The sequence below is a fragment of the Pan paniscus genome, chromosome 14 (assembly GCF_029289425.2).
Source record: "Pan paniscus chromosome 14, NHGRI_mPanPan1-v2.0_pri, whole genome shotgun sequence".
NCBI classification, from domain to species: Eukaryota; Metazoa; Chordata; class Mammalia; order Primates; family Hominidae; genus Pan; species Pan paniscus.
Genome location: NC_073263.2, coordinates 52,744,672 through 52,762,963, shown reverse-complemented (window position 1 = coordinate 52,762,963; position 18,292 = coordinate 52,744,672). Strand labels below are relative to the sequence as shown.

General features: G+C 43.8%; 1 long non-coding RNA gene across 1 annotated transcript in view; it reads left to right on the top strand.

Annotated features, from left to right (window-relative positions):
• Positions 1 to 357: 357 nt before the first annotated feature.
• Positions 358 to 18,292, top strand: part of LOC117975600 (uncharacterized) — a 46,670-nt gene continuing 28,735 nt past the window's right edge. Inside the window, exons 1-3 of the long non-coding RNA XR_004665928.3 lie at positions 358 to 589; positions 5,135 to 5,307; positions 5,415 to 5,513. This is a non-coding gene — a long non-coding RNA (uncharacterized LOC117975600). The remainder of the gene's footprint in view (positions 590 to 5,134; positions 5,308 to 5,414; positions 5,514 to 18,292) is intronic.

Genomic DNA, 18,292 nt, shown 5'->3' with positions numbered 1-18,292 from the left:
ATGCAAATTTATGCAAAATAGCAGGTGGGCCCATGAGTCCTGGCACTTTGTTCTTACCACAACAGCAACATTGTTCTGATTCCCCACTGGTCTCACATTTTGCTTCTCCCATTGCGCGCCCCTCTGCAGGCCTGGGCAGGGTATTCAGTTCATCTCTGCTCATTAAGGGAGGCAGCTGAGGCTACGGAGCTGGGCTGGTGGGGGGCACGGTGGGAGGGTGGGCGCTGGGTGGACATCTGGGTTGGCTGCCTCAGCCAGGTCCCCTGTGGTGAGTGCATGGCAGGCCTCAGTACTCCTGAGAGGGCAGGAAGCACACAGGTGGTGCTGAGAGCTTGCTGTGTGCCGGGTGCCAGCAGCTGATGCAGGGCTTACCCGGGTGAAAGAAGAAACAGTCCCTGCTCTAGAGAAGCTCACAGTTTAACAGGGAGACAGACATGCCAGCAAATATCTGTGTTAAGTTTTGTAATTATATTGTGTACAAAGGTTACAGGAAGACAGAAGAAGGAGAAAATAGTCAATGTATTTAATCATCCCAGCAACCCTGGGAGACAGGAATTGTTGGCTCATTTTCACAGATGGGGAAACTGAGGTAAGAAAAATTTCCTTCTTGCCTGCCTTCTCTCTGCCCCCTGTCTCTCCATTGGTCTGTCCATCCTCTGCCCACATTGTACCTTTCTGTCTTTCCTTCCTTCTTTTTTGTTTATTAAATAAATATTTACTGAGCATCTCCATGTGCCAGGCATGGTGCTAGCTGCTGAGAGTTGGCAGGGAAGAGGATACGCATAGTACCTGTCTGCACAGGGAGTCACCGTCCTGTGGGTGTATAGTCAGCACACGAATCATAGTGTGGAGAGCAATGTAATTACTGTTATGGCAGGGAAAGGACAGGTGCGATGAGAACAGTTACTGGAGGTGTGGACAAAGTCCTGCGGAGGGTGAGACTGGCCTGGTTCCCTGACTCCTGAGTCTCAGCTCTTGCTCCGTATGGGGTAAGGGAGGGAACATTTGAACACCTCCCTGGGTAAGTTGTGATCAAGGATTTCCTGAACCTATGACTGTGACTTAAGGGAAAATCTCCAGCTGAATGACTGTGGAGTTTTAATACTAGCACGTAGGCTGTTTCTATCTGGCATTAGGCAAGAGCTCCCAGCCCAGACCTAGTCCTCAAGGACACAAGCCACATCTGCACCAGTCACAGAATCTCAGAAGAGTATCCTTTCATCTAATATTTATGGAGTGCTCCAGGGCTGAAGGCACAACAAAGGGAGTTGTGTGGAAAGGGGACAGGAACAAGCACTGCTGGACTCCTTAGTATGTATAAGCTGAAAATGAATTTGACTCGGACACCATGTCTGATCTGGAAAACTTAGCATCTTTGTGGAGAAGAGAGGCTGAAATCAATTAACTATAACAAAAAATATTAATTCACTCATGCATATATTAATTCATTCATCCATTCATCCAAAATTATTACTTTTTCAGCATAGATTTTGGGCGAAGGCCTTAGGCTAGGTGCAAGTGATTTTTAAAAATCAAGCAATCATATGTAGCATCGAGTCTGAGTGGGAGGGAGACTGAATTTCTATCATGTGGTGAGTGTGCTGTTGGAGCCATGCCTGGGGCCCTAGAGCAGGGATGCCTAATGTCAGCAGAGCGAGTACTGGGCAGAAAAGGTTTTCAGGAGGGGAGGGGATGTTAAACAAGGCAGGGGCTTGGTTGGAGAGGGTTCTTATTTCCTTAGAGGGAAAGTGCATCCCATCCCTCAAGTGTCTGATCTGTAGAGTGGCCTCGTCAGAGCTGCGTGTGGGATGGAGCAGGTGGAGACCAGATTGGGGATAAATCTAAAGGGATAGGACAGCCTGCAGGAGAGCATGTAGAAGGCTGAGACAGGGCTGTCCTTAGTGCTCAGGAGGGGCAGAAGCAAGGCCTGCGGGAGCCTCAAGGAGAATTGCTCGGTTGTGACTTGGAGGGAGAGGACCAGGGTTCACCCAGGAGTTGCTGCGAAGGATTGGCAGGGGGTGGGGAGGCGAGGGCACACACCAGGCAGAGAGGAACTCAGGCATGACCAAGGGCATAAATGCATATGGCATGCTCAGCTTTTTCCCAGCCCCTACTGGCTGGTAGACAGCAGTTGAGATAGCTGCAAATTTCCATTGCCTGCCCAGATCCACAGGGGCAGGCCCTGGTAGCCAGGTTTGTACCTTGTTACACAGCAACTCTGGCCTAGATAGTTGGCCAAGACAGAGCACCTGGCCCACTGCCTTATAGGTTTTTCTCTCTTAGATTAGAAGTAAGAAACCCAAAGGCTGGGAGTGGGCAAAGCACCTGAGTCTCCTACTTTGGGCCCCAAGCTGTCACAGATTCCTTTCTGAACCCCAGTTATTCAACTCTCCTTCGAATTCTCTGAGCTTTTCCTTCCAAAAAATTCTTTTTTCCCTCATTAAGTGGGTTTTTGTTATTTGTAACCAAAATAATATTAACTAATACTCACCAGCCAAGGTGAATTTATAAAACAAAAATAATAAATCTTTTAAAGCTAATTTCAGGTACTTCTGAAACAATCTTGTCTAAAAGTTGATTTAGCCAAATTACGTCTACATTCCCGGTCTTATAAAATTTGTGGTTCTTCTAAAACCACCTGCCCACCTCGGCTTGGACATGGAGGTGGCTTTCAGCATGGGCCAGGCTGGCAGCTGCCTCTGAGGTATAATGGAAGGGGAGCTAAAGTCTTCTGCCACCCACCTGCTCTGACATGGGCTAGACATCCTGGCTTTAGCATCCCTGGGGCCTGGTTATTCCAAGGGTATAATATGAGTCTGCCCAGGCTGGAGCTTGGGATGGAGGGCATAAGGAGAAAGAAAAGTCCAGGGCGGGCCTGATCCTCACCACAGTGCCCACCCCTCAATCAGTGTGACTAGACTCCACTGGGACCTGAATTTGAGGGCTTTGTAAGCTCAGGCCCAAGGAGGCTCAATGACAGTGATCCAATTGCATGTGTGTCTTTTCTTTCTTCTAAAACATTGTCAGAATGCATTTTAGACATTCTTATTGGTCAGGAGGCAATGTTAAGCCTCTCCCACAGGACTCAGCAGGGAGCTAGAACAACTTGCATTCTGGGTGCATTATAAATTTAATTAATTTGCACAAGAATATTTCAATTGCTTTCTCCCTCATATGAATGAAATCCACGTGATTTCCAATCTGTTTCTATGGTTTCCTTCCTCTGTTCGGATACATTAATTAGCTTGTCAGTTTATTATGGATTTTGGTACCTTTTTCTCCCTTCAAATTTGAGCCCCTATTAATTCAGTTTTCATGTCAACAGTGTTTAAAAATAGAGCAAAATTATTTTGACTGGCACACAATCAGGCCTCTGACTGTTGAAAGAGTTTACCACAGGAGTGTAGATTTTCATTGCATTTTCTCTTGCTTGGATGACATGTGGCTGTGATCTCCTGTTTTACCTTGCAGCAACGTTAGCCAGCCTCAATCTTCTCTGTAATATTCAGCTTGACTTAAAACCCTTGGCTTTTTGGCTTGGTAAGCAATTGTATGCTCTAAAAACACCAGGACTCTCCTCAGGGTTGGCCCAGGCAAATGGATCTTCATGGACAGAAAGATTAGTTATGCCTTTTTTATTTAGTGATTCAAAAGCCCAAAAGCCCTGGACTCCCTCATCCCGAGACACTGAGAGCCATCATTTAATATTGCTCCAAAGAGCTGATGATTTTAATCCAAGTGCTCTCTCCAAGGCTGCTAGCTCCTGCCAGCAGGGAAGAGGAGACTGGTTCTCCCGCTGTTGACTATGTCCTCCAGTCTCTGGCTGCTCACCTTGTTTCACCCCCAGGATGGAGGTGCACAAACCTGCCATACTTTTGGGTCCCCTGGAGGAACTTTTAGAAACTACTGATACCTGGGCCCCATCCCAGCTCAACTGAGTCAGAATCTCTGGGGATGGGGTAGAGACATGGGTATTTTTTGATACCTAATGGGAGCTAGGTTTGAGGAACACTGATTGCTCAAAGCATGGTAAAGAAGTGTGTTATGGGTTAAACTGTATCGCACCCTGCGAAAAGACATGTTGAGGTCCTAACCCCTCGCACCTCCGTATGTGCTCTTATTTGGAAACAGGGTCTTTGCAGATGTGGTCAAGTTAAGATGAGGTCACTGGGCTGACCCTAATCCCATATGGTTGGTGTCCTCATAAGAAGGGGAAACTCAGGGACAGCACATGGGGGAAGGCCATGAGAAGATGAAGGCAGAGGTGGGGCAATGTCTCTACCAGCCAAGGAACACCAAGGATTGCTGCAAAGCAGCTGCAGTTAGGAGAGAGGCAAGGAACAGACCCTCCTTTACAGCCTTGGGGAGGATGAACCCCATCCACACCTTGATCTTGGACTTTTGGCCTCCAGAACTGTGAGACAGTAGCTTTCTGTTGTTCTAAGTCACCCAGTGTGTGGTACTATGCCATGGCAGCCCTAGGAAATGAATTCAAGGAGTTATCACCCTGTTTGGAGATGTCCAGCCCTGTTGGCAGAGCCAGGGAGCTGCTTTGGGATGTGTGTAAACAAGGGGGCATTCCTCACAGGCCTCTCTCCTCCAGTCTGGAGACTCATGCGGGCAGTGAGGGTGTTACTGTAAAAAGCGTGGCCTGTGCACCTGTCTCCTCCGGCCATTGTTCCAGGCACACCTGGCTTACTCCATGCCATCCAGACTCTGCTGCAGATCTGCTGTCTTATCTCTGGAATTGGGTGTTGAGTCCTTCCATGCTGCCCTGCACTGGCCATTGATTGACTCCAGTGCCGCTATGGGCTGGCTCTATTTATACCCATGCCCTGTCCCTGTGCCTGAAACCCCAGCATGGCCTAAGCCTTGATTTCCTTCTTGCTCGGGCTTGGACAGGCCCTAAAAATGCCTGGGTCCCTCCCTCTGGTACCAAAGATAGGGGCTAGATCTGGTTTCTGGATATGGGACATCCTCACATCTACTGTGTTGGTCGTTGTCGGCCGTCCTCTGGCGGGAAGCCCACTTCAACTGGTTTCATAGGTGTGAACATCACAACACTTCTCTTTATGAAATAAACATCTCTAGTGACTGGTACTACAAGATGCATTCTCTGGCTTGCTTCTTCCAGCTAAAACTCCTCATGAAATCTACATGGATGGATGACATGCAGGAAGAAACAAGCCATTTCTTCTCAGAGTTCACCATATCACTAAGAATGATCAGAATGATTGTGAAGCACCGGAAAACTCCTAAACATGAGAAAAAGAAGATAATTTAGAGTTTGTTTATCAGAGCATCCAGGTAGGAAGTAGAAAACACAGTTTGCCCTTCAAATGTTTATTTTATAGATTTGAATGGACGAAATGTAGGCCCTGAATTTTTCACTTCTTACCTGTTATTGCTGTTAGGTCTTAACGACTGTCTCCCCTCACCCTCCTCAAAAGAAGTAACTGAAGCAAGGCACCTATGAACTCTGCCTCCCTGGCTCAGAAGCCAGTGCTGACCAGGTCAGTAAATACAGGAAGAATCTATCTCCCACCGTGGGTAAGAAATGGAGTCAGTCTTGCTATTGTTATCCTGAGAGTGTTGCTGGCCTGAGCCCTTGTTTGCTGAATGCCAGGGGCCTCGCCTGTAGGCAGTGGGGTGGAAAGGTTAAAGATGTGAACTTCAGAGTCACACCTGGGCTGGCTTGCTGATCTCTCTAGCTATGAGATCTTGGGTTGCTTCCTAACTTCTCCAAGCCTCTGATTCCTCTGTAAAACAGGGGTAATAAAGACTTACCCCTTAAGGTTGCTGTGACGCACAGGGGAGATGACTCCTAGAAAGCACTTGGCATAGAATAAATTCTCCACTAAGCAGTAACTACAACTGTCTTTAATGCCTCCCCTCTTCCTGCTACACGCTCCTTGTTCCTAGGGTTTCTGATGCTTCCATCTCAGGTACAGGCCCCATTCTGAGACCAGTGACTATCCCTGGATTCTGGCTGTGCTTGGTCTAAGTGATGACAGTTTACCTAGCTGTGATAGTTAATTTTGTGTGTCAACTTGCCTGGGGTATGAGATGTCCAGATACCTGGTTCAACATTCTTTCTGGTTGTGTCTGTGAGGGCATCTCCAGGAGGGATTAGCATTGGAACTGTTGAACTGTATAAAGCAGATGGCCCTCCCCAACGTGGGCGTGTATCATCCAATGCATTGTTAGCCTGAATCATAAAAAGATGGAGGAAGGTTGAAGTTGCTCTTTATCTGACTGCTTGGGCTAGGACATTGATCTCCAGCCCACGGTGCTCCTGTTTCTCAGATCTTCAGATTTTGACCAAAATCTATACCATCAGCTCTCCCACTCTCAGACCTTCATTCAAATGACACCGCTGGCTTTCCTGGGTCTCCAGCTTGCAGACAGCAGATCTTGTGACTTAGCCTCCATAATTGTGTGAGCCAGTAGCTTATAATAAATCTCTTAATCTCACTGTCTCAATAGGTATGTGTGTGTGTGTGTGTGTGTGTGTATAGATAGATAGATGATAGATAGATAGATAGATAGATAGATAGATAGATAGATAAATCTCCTATTGGTTCTGTTTGGAGGACACCAACTAGTACACTAGCCCTTGTCAAGGAGTTAGACTATGACTCCCGAAATCTCTTGGGTCTGCTTAGGACCCTACCTCAATCCAGATGGACCACAGAAAACTACAATATATCCCCACCTGAATTCAGGTCTTACCCTTGCCCAGATAGACCCCTAAGGTGCCATTATAGACAAAACACCAATTTGCAAAGTGAGGTAGGAACCTCAATAAACCCTTCTGAGCATGTGTGTCAAAATGATCCCCGGCCTCATGGGCTCGTTTTAGCCTCTTCAGTGAATGGCCTGATGAGTCAGGATTATACAAACCCCAAGTCCTACTCAGTACTGGTCTCTTATTTCTTGTTTACCTGCCTGCCTCCACCAGACTGGGAGCAGCTTGTAACCAGGTCTTTCTTGTGTTTCCAACACAGAGCTAGGTTTCCAGCACATACTAAGTCCTCAGTAAATACTGGGTGAACACTAGAACAAGGTCCTGTGACCATCTCCCACTCACTGCTGTTGCCTACTTGGCCTGCACTTGTTGATTTTCTTTTTTTTTTTTTAAATGAAGCACTTACTAGATGCCAAGCACTTAGTTGAAAACTTTTTTTTTTTTTTCTTAGAGACAGGGTGTTGATCGGTCACCCAGCCTGGAATGCAGTAGTGCAATCACAGCTCACTGTAACCTTGAACTCTTGGGTTCAAGGGATTCTTCCCCTTGGGCCTCCTGAGTAGCTGAGACTACAGGGACTGACAACCATGCCATGCTATATTTAAAAATTATTTTGTAGATATGGAGCCTTGCTATGTTGCCCAGGCTGATCTTGAACTCCTGGCCTCAAGTGATGCTCCTCCTCAGCTTCCCAAAGCACTGGGATTACAGGTGTGAGCCACCATTTCTGCCCTGGGTACTTCTTATGTATGGTGTTTTGTTTCATTCTCACAATAACCCTGTGAGGAAGGTTCTCTTATCCTCACTGGGCCAAGGAAGGCCCCTGAGACTCAGAGGTTGAAGAATTTGCTTAGATCACACAGCTAATGAGAGACAGAATCAGGCATCAGTTCTGACCTTTGCTTAGTTACTCAGTTCCTTTATTTTTGTTTAACTTTTGAAGATCTTAAACCACATCAATCCCAACTATACAGTCACCATGTTGAAGACAGGAGCCAAGTATAATATTTCCTTGAAATTCCCACAGTGCCAGGGGTAACTGAGGAATAATCATTGATTGATCCCCATAAAAGGCCTTGATATCAGACAGCTGACCAGTCTTATGACAAGCTTTTCTCTTTGAGAAACTTCAGATCCACGAGTTGGCTCCAGGGATGAAAGCAAGTATTATGTTTGAGGATAGGATTGGGCATCAAGTCTGTAACCCTGGAACCTCAAGTTCATGGTTAAGGTTCTTAATACTTTTTAACCTTTGGTACCATGTAGACACAGAGACAGGCAGTCAGCATGGATTACGGGCGCCTCAATTAACCCCTACCTCTTAATATTTGGTCACTGTGTGGAAGTGGGCTGCCAGGTACCGGAGATTAACCAGTCTGGATTATCTGCCTGGGCCAATTAGCTGGCCCAAGGTAGAACAGCAGAGTGTTCCTCAGCCCAGTGGAGCCAAGTGTAAGAAGTTGGGGCCATGGAATGTTGTGTGCAAGTAGAGGTCTTGAGAGGATTCTGTTCCATGTTGTATGAGCGTCTTACTTAGTCGGCTTGGGCTGCCATAACAAAATACCATAGATGGGGTGGTTTAAACAACAGAAATTTATTTTCTCACAATTCTGGAGGCTAGAAGTCCAAGATCAAGCTGGGTTGATCAGCAGGGTTGGTTTCTTCTGAGGCCCCTCTCCCTGGCTTTTAGATGACTGCCTTCTCAATGGGTCCTCACATGGTCTTTCCCCTGTACCTGTCTCTTGTCCTAATCTCCTCTTCTTATAAGGATACTGGTCATGTTGGATTAGGGCCCAGCCTAATGACCTCGTTTTCACTTCATCACCTCTTTAAAGGCTCTGTCTCCAAATACAGTCATACTTTGAGGTGCTGAGGGTGACATATGAATTTCAGAGGGACACAATTCAGTCAACAACAGTGAGATTCATTGATATACCAAAAAGGGCTTGTAATGGATATACCACTCCAGCAATCACTATGGCATCTGGTATTGTAAGAGGGGCTTGTCTTCCATCATGGCGAGGTGGGCTTTAAGAAAGGGGCCTGTCTATACGATTTGACTTGGGAGCCATTGTGACACACTCAAGGTGCTGAAAGAGGCCAGTGTGGTGGGAATAGGGGAGCCGAACGCTGGACAGACTGACAGTACAGCAGGGAGTAACTACAGTAGTAGCCAAAGTAATTATTGATATATACACATACCACTGTATATAGTAGGTATATTAGTATGTATAGAGGTTATAGTGTATATATATGTGTGTGTATGTATAGTACATATAGTGGCTATAGTAGAATAGCCCCTGGGTCCTTGGCTACTTTCTCCTCTGATCACAACCCTTCATTAAGCCCTGGACATGGTTTTGCATCACTTCTAACTGTACAGTGTTGTAGCCACCTTGGAGCTTTTCATCCACCCAGCTCACCTCATTTTGCAGTAATGACAGCCCCCAGGAAAAGCACAGATTGGATTAGCGCACCGTACTGTTATTTCAGCACCCTGGGGATTCACAGCTGTGATTCATAGCTGTGAAAAGCAAAAGCTGGTTCAGCCCCACTCACTTTCTTCAAATCAGCAATGACCTAAGCAAATAAACTCCAGTGCCCGGGAAATTTAGCTGGAGTCAGTGCTCTGAAAACTGAAAGGCCACGAACAAGAATGAAAATTTTATGGTTCCCAACAGCTGAAGCTGAGAGCCAGAATTTATGGATTTGTCCATGTGGCCTTCTAGAGCTCAAATTTCTCACAGAAATTGCCAAATTGTTTAAGTGCAAATGCTATAGCTGTTCCAGTCTCCCTAGAGAATTTTATTTTATCATGAGACTAAAGTTTGTGGATCCTGTCCTCATCTAACATTTTCAAGTCAAACTTCAACACAATGGAATGCATTTTGAGCTCCTGAGAGGGGTAAGGTGCAATGTGGAATTCCTTAAGGAGTTCAGGAGTAGCAAAGGGGAAGTCACATGCTCCCAGCAGCCCATGAAAGGCACTCACAGAGGAAGCCCAAAGGAAGTATAAGCATATGGAAGGGAGAGATTAATTCTGATGTCTGTCTGTGTGTGTGTGTGTGTGTGTGTGTGTGTGTGTGTGTGTGTGTAGGGGGTTGAGGGAAGCAAGGTATTCAATGAAGCATCTCTTCCTTCTGGGGAGAATGTGGGAACTAGATCTCAGACTTTCTTTGCTTTGTGTTGCTTTTTGGAATGAGACATTTTGGAGGGTGGGGGAGGAGAGTACACCCCAAGGAAACTCTTTGCCTTTGTGCTTGAGAGAAATGATCATGCAGGTGAGGAGAACGAGACCTCAAGAGGCAAAGCTGACTAAAGATGTTAAAACAAAAAGGAGCTGGGGAGGAGGTAAGGTAGTGATTACCTGTGGGTGGGTTGGTTTGAGAGGGCTTCTCAGAGAATCAGGACCCACTCTACAGTTAACACAGAGCAGGGCCCGGGTGAGGTGGCATCAAAAAAATGGGTGGAAACACTGGCTGAAACACGTCATTTAAAATAACACATGGACTTGGTGAAAGTGAATAGTACTGGTTTTTTTTTTTTCAGATATTGATTTTATTTTACTAGATGGGCAGTTCAGCAATATTTTTTTTGTGTTATTAAGCATTTTTGCTCATTTTCTCGCATACTGAAGATTTTTTTTCTTCCAACTTTTTTTTTTTTTTTTTGAGACGGAGTCTCGCTCTGTTGCCCAGGCTGGAGTGCAGTGGCGCGATCTCGGCTCACTGCAAGCTCCGCCTCCTGGGTTCACGCCATTCTCCTGCCTCAGCCTCCAGAGTAGCTGGGACTACAGGCGCCCGCTACCACACCTGGCTAATTTTTTGTATTTTTAGTAGAGACGGGGTTTCATCGTCTTAACCAGGATGGTCTCGATCTCCTGACCTCGTGATCCACCCACCTCGGCCTCCCAAAGTGCTGGGATTACAGGCGTGAGCCACCACGCCCAGCCTCTTCCAACTTTTATTTTAGGTTCAAGGGGTACATATGCAGGCTTGTTACATGGGCAAATTGCGAATCACTGGGGTTTGGTGTACAAATGATTTTGTCACCCAGGTAGTGAGCATAGCACCCGATGAAGAGTTTTTCCGTCCTCACCCTCCTCCCAGCTCCACCCTCAAGGAAGTCCCGGTGTCTGTTGTTCCACTCCTTGTGTCCACGTGTATTCACATATTGAAGATTTTTTAATAGCTTTGGAGGTTATTGTTTTTATAATATTTTATTTCCAATTTACTTTCAGCCAATTGTATCTCTTTTACTTGCTGGTCATTGTTTTCATAAATTCTTAAAATTTTCTAATCACTTACTCAGGTTTTTGTATCATCTGCAAAATGCTTGATTTCATATAAAACCAATTTTGTCTAAAAATTATTTGAAATTGTTAATTCATTTTTGACTAATGGGATAACAACTGTCCCAGTTTGCCTGGGACTGAGGGGATTTCCCAGGACATGGGGCTTTCAGTGCTCAAACTGGAGAATTCTGAGCAAATTGAGATTGTGGCCACCCTAGGTGGCATTGCCAGCTTGGCAGAGATGGCCACTGTCCCCCACACATCATGACACATTCTTGCCCAGCCACTCTTGCATCTTAAGTTTGGCTGTGTGGCTGGTTCCTGTCAATGGCTGTAATGTGAGCAGCAAAGCAGAAGCAGGCTCTTCTCTCCCTTCTCCTTCTATACAACATGGACGTTGACACCCAAGGCAATCTTGCAAATGTCATGTATTGAAGATGGCAGAGCCTCTGTGGATCTGGGTTTCTGAGTGACTGCATGTGGCCCAGGACCTCACCATCTGCCCCACCACCACCACCATGGGGCTTCACAAAATCAAGAAACAAGCTTCTGCCGGGTGAAAGCAGTGAGATGTCAGCAGATGTTCTAGCAGTTGGTGCTATCATTATTACTATATCTACCCAACATTTTAAGCCATATTTTTACTCTTTTGATTTTATATTCTTTTTATAATTAAAAAGGCTAGGGAGTTCCAAATAAATGTTGTTGCAAACATTGCTTTAAACATTCCATGATATTCTACAGCCACAATTTGATCCAACTTTTGCTGTCAGATTTGACGCTACAGTGGAAAGACAGACTCCACCACATAGATTCAGGCTCAGTGTGGACTTTGGCAGAGAATTCTCAGAACTAGAGTGGTGGACAGTCAATAAGGAAAGAATGCCTGGCAGATTTCTCATCTGAGAGGGGCTAGGGTGAAGGAAGGATATAAGATCACTAAAGGTAATAGTTTTCCTTCCATGCAACCTACAAAATAACGTATTTATTAGCCCTTCCCCTAAGCTCAGGAAAACTGTATGTAAACTGCCTCTTGACTTCAAATCTAGAATTTCTCTAGAAAGCTAAGTCAGGCTGACAGCTCTGTAAATACCCAGGGCATCCACAGTCACTTTGTCAACCAGAATTTCATCTGTATTTTTAAAATCCTAAGGATAAGAATACTCCCATTGGCCAGGCACAGTGGCTCATGCCTGTAATCCCAGTACTTTAGGAGGCTGAGGTGGGCAGATCACTCGAGGTCAGGAGTTCCAGACCAGCTTGGCCAATATGGTGAAACCCCCTCTCTACTAAAATTACAAAAATTAGCCAGGCGTGGTGGTGCACTCCTGTAGTCCCAGCTACTTGGGTAGGCTGAGGCACGAGAATTGCTTGAACCCAGGAGGCGGAGGTTGCAGTGAGCCAAGATTGCACCACTTGCACTCCAGCCTGGGTGACAGAGCAAGAGTCTATATCAAAAAAAAAAAAAAAAAAAAAAAAAAAAAACCTCTCATTTATGAATTGAATGAGACAATGTATTTTCAAATGCCCAGCAATACCTGACAGAGTAGATGCTCCATAAATATTATTATTTTCTGTCTTTCTTTGCAAAAAATGATAGCATTAATTTTTTCCCCTTTTACTCACACAATTCAACAGTTCTAAGGTGGTGTATCAGTTTGACTCCTTGGAGACGCATATGCTAAGATGAAGTTAGACGTGCAAGAGATTCACTGGGGGAAGTATCTGGGATGAACAAAGGAAAGAAGGGGCAGGAGGAGGTGCGGAGAGCCATCAGACTGTAATACTGGCCTGACACCTGGAAGAGGAGAAAGGGAAGGAGAAAAGATTGGGTAGGGAGAGCTTGAGAGTTTGCAGCTGCGAGAAAGTCTTGGGTAACAATGGGGAGCTCCAGAGCAAAGACTGCTTGTTAGAGGATCCTGCATTGGGCAGGAATGTTCTGGCTCTAAAATCCCACTGTGCCCAGTCATTGTCTGGGAGCAGCCCAGGGAGAGCATGGCCTTGTGTGAGCTGCTTTGTATCCCGAAGGGGCAGCAGCTGACAGCCAGCTATACTGCCTGCAACAAGTTCTCTCTGCAAGGGAGAGTTGAACCATGCGTTCCTGTAGTTGCCAGGAATATAAGGGAAACTTTTTTTCTCCAAATGCACAGAAGAACAACACTAACCTCTACTATTATTTTTTATTTTTTTGAGACAGAGTACCACTCTGTCGCCCAGGCTGGAGTGCAGTGGTGCAATCTCAGCTCACTGCAACCTCCACCTCCCTGGTTCAAACAATTCTCCTGTCTCAGCCTCCCGAGTAGCTGGGATTACAGGCACATGCCACCATGCCCGGCTAATTTTTGTATTTTTAGTAGAGATGGGGTTTCACCATATTGATCGGGCTGGTCTCAAACTCCCGACCTCAGGTGATCCACCCACCTCAGCCTCCCAAAATGCTGGGAGTATTACAGGCATGAGCCATTGCACCTGGCCGACTTCTACTATTATTGTCTGTTGAGGTTTTCATACAGATTTCAGCTTATAGCTAAAAACCAAACTTTCAATAAGTGAACAAAAAAAGCCCCGCTAGGACAGATTGGGTTTTGCGACATAGCCAGCAGGTGGAAAAGCCTCCCATGTAATGAAAACCAAAGCAGCACGGCAGCTGTGCAGCTTTGAGAATTCAGGAGCTGTGTGGCATATGCTGGGTTAATTTCAAGCCCTCCAAATGAGATTGCAAAGTGTGTCACTCAGCAGAGGTTCCATCACTGAGTGAATAAAGTCTTATAATTAATTCTCCACTTTTAAGATGTAAAATGAGAAGTTCGCTGAGGCCTTGAGCATGTTGGGAGAATGACAGCACTTGAGGATTAGCAAGCAGACTGAGGCTTAGGAAGATTTTTGGGAAAAACCTATTTTTGTTTTCCATGCCCTGAAGAGACAATGGTTTAAAGGGGAGTTAATGGGGGATTTAGAGAAAGGGCTTTGTTTCCAGAGTTTTCATTGGCTCAGGTTACTGGGCTGATCTGGATGTCAGTGTCTTTAGTATAAAAACCCCTGTATAATATAAAAATCACCCTGCTCTGTTAGTTCTAATCTTTATGTGGGAGATTGACAAGTTCACATTTTAAATTGATAGTGAATACATGGTATGGGTCCAAGTTTTGTGGGGCCTGAAGTTTAAATAATTTGGGGTGTACTTTATAGAAAAAAGAATAGAAAATATTAAAACAAATTAGATAGGAAAATAAATACTTAGAATAAGAAAAGAAATCACAACAAATTACAGATTGGAAATATCTGACAAGTAGCATAATATACAAAATCCAGAAAAACCTGATATTTTAATAAGCTAAGTACCTGACAAACTTCCCTAATACTTTTAGCTTCAATTTTTTGACTGCATACTTGTTATCCATTTTAAATTTAAATTTTATTTTCTTTCTTTTCTTTTTTTGAGATGGAGTCTTGCTCTGTCCCCCAGGCTGGAGTGTAATGGCATAATCTCAACTCACTGCAACTTCCACCTCCTGGGTTCAAGCGATTCTCCTGCCTCAGCCTCCCTGAGTAGCTGGGACTACAGGTGTGCACCACCACGCCTGGCTAATTTTTTTTGTATTTTTGGTAGAGATGGGTTTTCGCTATTGGTCTCAAACTCCTGACCTCCAGTGATCCACCCTCCTCAACCTCCCAAAGTGCTGGGATTACAGGTGTGAGCCACCGGACCCAGCGTTATCCATTTTTTTAATAACGATAATTTTGTAATATCCTTTTCTGTAGAGAGATTAGAAAGATAATTCAGACTTTCCTCTAGCATGGTTGACCAAAAGAAATTTTAATTGACAGTCAGGATGTATAAAATATATGACTTCATCTACTGAAGTACAAACTATTTGTATTATTAGCTATAGATTTATGTGTTACAGACAAAGGAATTCTAATGAATTATCTTCCATGTAATTCCCATAGGAAAAAAAATGCATGGTATGTTTATATTTGTATATATTTTATTACTGAGTATATTCCTAATGAGAAAACTTCTAGTTTGACTCAGCATCTGTGGAGAGCTGTCTAAAATAAAATTAGATCAAGTTAGAAAAAATTTTAAAGTTTATTGTCATACAAAAAGTATAGATCTTGATCCGGGAGACTTCAAACCAAGTAGTAAGAAGTTTGCCCTGGCTGGGCGTGGTGGCTCATGCCTGTAATTCTGGCGCTTTGGGAGGCCAAGATGGGTGGATCACCTGAGGTCAGGAGTTCGAGAACAGCCTAGCCAATATGGTGAAACCCTGTCTCTACTAAATATACAAAAATTAGCCAGGCATGGTGGCACATGCCTGTAATCTCAGCTACTCAGGAGGCTGGGGCAGGAGAATCTCTTGAACCCAAGAGGCAGAGGTTGCAGTGAGCCGAGATTGCACCACTATACTCCAGCCTGGGCAATAGAGCAAGACTCTGTCTCAAAAAAAAAAAGAAGCTTGCCTTACAACATTTACAATATAGTTTGTAAAGCATAGGGAGGATGTATTTTGACCTTTTTTTGTGATTTGCTGTTATACATTATCTTTATTTAGGGCAAAGAGAGCTGTTTAAACTGATTTGTCTGTAGCTGATTAGTTTCATTTCACTGAAACATATTGACAAGGATGTAAAATTTACATGTTGTGTTTACGATTAGAATTAGCGTTTCAAGGAAATTGGAATGACATGTTTTGGTTGCATGGTTATGGGCCACTGGACTTGGGGTATATCTCAACTGTGGGCTTTTATTTTTAACAGAACTGAATCTGCTCACAGTTTTACATGTGTTAGGATTGGAAGGATTTTCCCCAGACAAGCTTCTGATCTTAGACATTTCGAACCTTGTTTCTCTTCCACCACCCAAGTGTTTGCAATGCCCAGTAATGGTGCCAGAGGACACTCCCTGAGGCCAGTGTGACTCCCCTGCGCTGCATCTTCACAGGGGAAGCTGAGTGCACGGCCTGACGGGCTCTCCTGGAAGCCATTCTTAGCACTGTGATCCCAACCACGATTTAACTATGCATGGAAAAGACTACAGAAGGCTGCAGAAGTGTGTCTCCTAGACCCAAATTAAGAGAAGCCTCAGCTTAACTCCCCTTTAGTGGGATCACTAAAAGGCTTGCAGACTCACTGCATTCCAATTAGGGGAAGTGAATGAAGGGAAATTAAAAGAGATATGAGTGTTAACAACTCATGGTTAAAATATCTTACTTTTGCAAATTTACCAAAGTATCTGACCACAAGAAAAAGTCTGTGCATGTGAGAGATCTTTCTCAGTAAATCCACCTCTAGTGAAGAACCACGGGAAATTGCTCCATGTAAGTGGGAGATGTCTGTATTTTGAAATGAGACTAAGGTCTGCAACACTGATGGGCAGGCTGTTCCCTCTTCATTCAAAATGTTCCTGAAAACTTGCTAAAAGGTTGACTGTGAGAAAATGAAAGAGCAGACTTAGGAGATCCATGGGCAGAGGAGGTGCTCTGATTTTAGAGGGCTCAAAATAGCAAAATCCCAAATAGTTATTCTCTTTTAGGCACAATTTTTAATATATTTTTAGAAAAGGTATTCATAAGGTTGCAAAACTTGAAAGGCACAAAATAACGTATATTGAAAAGACTCTGTGTCAAAGCTCTGTCCCCAACACCTAGCTCTATTACCCCAAGAGTACTGGTTTCTTGTGTTTCAGTTCTTTTCATGAAAACAACTATGGATATACATGATCATATTCATATTTACATTTAAATTTTTTACTATATATGCATGTGTGTTATGGCATTTTTCCCTTAAAAATGCGAGAAATTGTTTCTCTTCATAAAAAATCTTTCTTATTCTTTTTAATAGCTGCATATAGCTAGTACCCTATTAATGGACATTTCATCCGTATGTGATGTTTCTTAGTATAAATAATGCTTAAATGCATGCATCATTTCTCCTATGTACAAGTATGCTTATAGAATAAATTCCTTGAATTGGAATTGATACATAAATGGTACTTGTGACTTTTACTAGATATTGCTAAGCTGGCATCCACAGAGGTTGTACTAGTACATTTTGACCTGTAGTGTGTGACAGTGCTTCCTTCCTTACATCCTTACCAACAAAGTCTGTCTTAGAACTTTTGATCTCACTGCAACCTCTGGCTCTTAGGTTCAAGTGATTCTCCTGCCTCATCCTCCCCAGTAGCTGGGATTATAGGCACCTGCCACCACGCCCGGCTAATTTTTTGTATTTTTAGTAGAGACGGGGTTTCACTATGTTGGCCAGGCTGGTCTCGAACTCCTGACCTCAGGTGATCCACCCGCCTTGGCCTCCCAAAGTGTTAGGATTACAGGCATGAGCCACGCAACATAAGTGAAACTCCACCTCAAAAACAAACCAAAACAAAACAAACAAAAAAAAAACCCTTCTGATCTTTTCCAGTCTGAAAGATAAAAAATGGCATCTAAGTGTGGTTTTTCACGTGCATTGTTTTCATTATAAATGCATCTCTCTGACTCTGCTTTCATTGCTGCATCCCTCACTCTCTTCTTCCTCCTTCTGCCACTTTTAAGGACACTTCTGATTGCGTTGGGCTCTTGCCAATTTTACGGTCAGCTGATTAGCAACATTCATTTCATCTGCAATTTGGCACCTTTTCATGTTTCATTGTTTTGTTTATCTGTGGGCTGCCTATTATTCTTTTACTCTATCATTTTTTGTTATTGATTTGTAGGAGTTCTTTGTATATTAGAAAAATGAGTCATTTGTTTGAGATATGAATTACATGTGCTCGGGCCTAGGGGTATAGTTTGGGGTAGAGCATTTGCCTGCAGATCAAGAATCACATGTGCTCCCCTATTGCCCCTCTCCCAAAGTTGTCATGTGGATTTGACTTTACTTGTGATGATTCTTGTCTTGAAAATACTAAAATCTTAAATTTTATATCACAGAATTTATCTGCTTTTTATTCTTGGTTTTAGGTTTTTTGTGTCATACTTGGGCCTTTCTTGCTCTGGGTTAAAAATAATTCTCCTGTGATTTCTTCTGCTTTTATGGTTTCATTTTAAATTTTACATTTAAATATTTGTACCACTTGTAGTTTATTTTGGTGTAAGATATGATGTTTGGCTCTATTTTTTTTTTTTTCAGATGACCACCCAGTTAATCCAACATTATCTTTTCCACATTGATTTAAAATTCTATCTTTATTATTATATAATATTTTCCTCCATGTATCTGATTTTATTTCAGTTCAGTGTCTTTGGTCT